We start from the raw sequence: 3882 nt of genomic DNA, 5'->3' as shown, positions 1-3882 counted from the left end.
TTTTCCCAAACTCTTCCAAAATATAGCAGAGGGAAGAACACTCCCAAACTCATTCTATGAGGCCAACATCACCCTGATACGAAAACAAGACAAGGATGTCAGAAAGAAAGAAAACTAGAGGCCAATATCACTGATGAACATAGATGCAAAAATCCTCAAGAAAATACTAGCAAACAGAATCCAACAGCACATTAAAAGGATCATAAACCATGATAAAGTGGTGTTTATTCCAGGAATGCAAGGATTCTTCAATATACGCAAATCAATTAATGTGATACACCATATTAAAAAAATTGAAGGAGAAAAAATATATGGTCATCTCAATAGATGCAGAGAAAGCTTTTGACAAAATTCAACACACATTTAAGACAAAAACCCTGTACAAAGTAGAAATAGAGGGAACTTTCCTCAACATAATAAAGGCCATATATGACAAACCCACAGCCAACATCGTCCTCAATGGTGAAAAATTGAAACCATTTCCACTAAGATCAGGATCAAGACAAGGTTGTCCACTCTCACCCCTCTCTTTCAACATAGTTTTGGAAGTTTTAGGCACAGCAATCAGAGAAGAAAAGGAAATAAAAGGAATCCAAATCGGAAAAGAAGAAGTAAAGCTGTCACTGTTTGCAGATGGCATGATAGTATACATAGAGAATCCTAAAGATGCTATCAGAAAACTACTAGAACTAATCAATGAATTTGGTAAAGTAGCAGGATACAAAATTAATGCACAGAAATCTCTGGCATTCCTATACACTAATGACGAAAAATCTGAAAGTGAAATCAAGAAAACACTCCCATTTACCATAGCAACAAAAAGAAAAAAATACCTAGGAATAAAGCTCCATATGGAGGCAAAAGACCTGTTTGCAAAAAATTATAAGACACTGATGAAAGAAATTAAAGATGATACAAATAGATGGAGAGATAAACCATGTTCTTGGATTGGAAGAATCAACATTGTGAAAATGACTCTACTACCCAAAGCACTCTACAGATTCATTGCAATCCCTATCAAACTACCACTGGCATTTTTCACAGAGCAATAACAAAATATTTCACAATTTGTACGGTAAAACCAAAGACCACGAGTAGCCAAAGCAATCTTGAGAACGAAAAGTGGAGCTGGAGGAATCAGGCTCCCTGACTTCAGACTATACTACAAAGCTACAGTAATCAAGACAGTATGGTACTGGCACAAAAACAGAAATTTAGGTCAGTGGAACAGGATAGAAAGCCCAGAGATTAACCCACGCACATATGGTCACCTTATCTTTGATAAAGGAGGCAGGAATGTACAGTCGAGAAAGGACACACTCTTCAATAAGTGGTGCTGGGAACACTGGACAGGTACATGTAAAAGTATGAGATTAGATCACTCCCTAACACCATACACAAATATAAGCTCAAAATGGATTAAAGATCTAAATGTAAGGCCAGGAACTATCAAATTCTTAGAGGAAAACATAGGCAGGACACTCTATGACATAAATCACAGCAAGATCCTTTTTGGCCCACCTCCTAGAGACACGGAAATAAAAAACAAAAATAAACAACTGGGACCTAATGAAACTTAAAAGCTTTTACACAGCAAAGGAAACCATAAACAAGACCAAAAGACAACCCTCAGAATGGGAGAAAATATTTGCAAATGAAGCAACTGACAAAGGATTAATCTCCAAAATTCACAAGCAACACATGCAGCTCAATAAAAAAAATCAAACAACCCAATCCAAAAATGGACCAAAACACTAAATAGACATTTCTCCAAAGAATATATACAGACTGCCAACAAACACATGAAAGAATGCTCAGTATAATTAATCATTAGAGAAATGCAAATCAAAACTACAATGCAATATCATCTCACACCAGTCAGAATGGCCATCATAAAAAATCTATAAACAATAAATGTTAGAGAGGCTGTGGAGAAAATGGGACACTCTTGCATGGCTGGTGGGAATGTGTATTGGTAGAGCCACTATGGAGAACAGTATGGAGGTTCCTTAAAAAACTACAGATAGAACTACCATATGACCCAGCAATCCCTCTATTGGGCATATACCCTGAGAAAACCATAATTCAAAATGAGTCATGTACTAAAATGTTTATTGCAGCTCTATTTAAAATAGTCAGGAGATGGAAACAGCCTATTGTCTATCATCAGATGAATGGATAAAGAAAATGTGGCTCATATATACAATGGAATATTACTCAGCTATAAAGAGAAACGAAATTGAGTTATTTCTAATGAGGTGGATGGACCTAGAGTCTGTCATACAGAGTGAAGTAAGTCAGAAAGACAAAGAAAACTACCATATGCTAACACATATATATGGAATTTAAGAAAAAAATGTCATGAAGAACCTAGGGGTAAGACAGGAATAAAGACACAGACCTACTAGAGAATGGACTGGAGGATATGGGGAGGGGGAAGGTTAAGCTGTGACAAAGTGAGAGAGTGGCATGGATATATATATATACACTGTCAAACATAAAACAGATAGCTAGTGGGAAGCAGCCGCATAGCACAGGGAGATCTGTTTGGTGCTTTTTTACCACCTAGAGGGTTGGGATAGGGAGTGTTGGAGGGAGGGAGATGCAAGAGTGAAGAGATATGGGAACATATGTATATGTATAACTGATTCACTTTGTTATAAAGCAGAAACTAACACACCATTGTAAAGCAATTATACTACCATAAAGATGTAAAAAAAACCTTGTAGAAACCAGTTAAAGATAAAAAAAAACAAAAAACGAGAAATGGCAGCTATAGAAGCCTAAAAGTCGTAGCTTCTGAAAGTTGGATTCTGACAATAAACCCCAAAGGAAAGGAGAAAGGGGAAGATTGCAGAAGAGTAAGACCCGGAGAGCACCTTCCTCCCCAATGATACATCAGAAATACATCAACACTTGGAAGAACTCCTACAGAACACCCACTCAACGGTGGCAGAAGACCTCTGACTTCCCCAAAAGCAAGAAACTCCCCACGTACCTAGGTAGGGCAAAATAAAAATGAATAAACTGAGACAAAAGAATAGGGAAGGGACCTGCACCAGTGGGAGGGAGCTGTGAAGGAGGAAATGTTTCCACACAGTAGGAAGGCCCTTCGCAGGCAGAGACTGTGGGTGGTGAAGGGGGGAACATTCAGAGTGGCAGAGGAGAGTGTAGCAACAGAGGTGCAGAGAGAAAAGTGGGAAGATTCCCACACAGAGGATCGGTGCCAACTGCACTCACCAGCCCGAGAGGCTTGTCTGCTCACCCGCCGGGGCCGGGAAGGGGGTGTGGGAGCTGAGGCTCGGAATTCGCTAGGATGCCGGGGGAGGACTGTTGGCGTGAACACAGCCTGAAGCGAGCTAGCGCACCACGGGTAGCCAAGAGAGAGGCCAGGGAAAAGTCTGGACCAGCCAAAGAGGGAATAGACTTTGTTTCCTGGTGCGTGTAGAGAGGGGATTAAGAGTGCTGCTTAAAGGAGCTCCAGAGATGGGCGTGAGACGTGGCTAACAGCGTGGACCACAGAGACGGGCACCAGACACCAGACGCTAAGGCTGCTGCTGTTGCCACCAAGAAGCCTGTGTGCGAGCAAAGGTCACTATCCACACCTCTGTTCCAGGGAAACTGTGCACCCCACCACTGCCAGGGTCACGGGATCCAGGGACAACTTCCCCGGGAGAATGCACAGCACACCTCAGGTTGGTGCAACGTCCTGCCGACCTCTGCCAGCATATGCTTGCCCTACACTCTGTGCCCCTCTCTCCCCGAGGCCTGAGTGAGTCAGAGCCCCTGAATCAGCTGCTCTTTAATCTCATCCTGTTTGAGCGAAGAATAGACACTCTCCGGTGACCTGCACACAGAGGCAGGGCGAAAGACAAAGCTGGG

The sequence above is a fragment of the Delphinapterus leucas genome, chromosome X (genome assembly GCF_059928025.1).
Source record: "Delphinapterus leucas isolate spDelLeu-1000000601 "Yukka" chromosome X, BTC_Dleu_Yukka2, whole genome shotgun sequence".
In the NCBI taxonomy this organism is placed as follows: domain Eukaryota; kingdom Metazoa; phylum Chordata; class Mammalia; order Artiodactyla; family Monodontidae; genus Delphinapterus; species Delphinapterus leucas.
Note: the sequence above shows the minus strand (reverse complement) of the source record.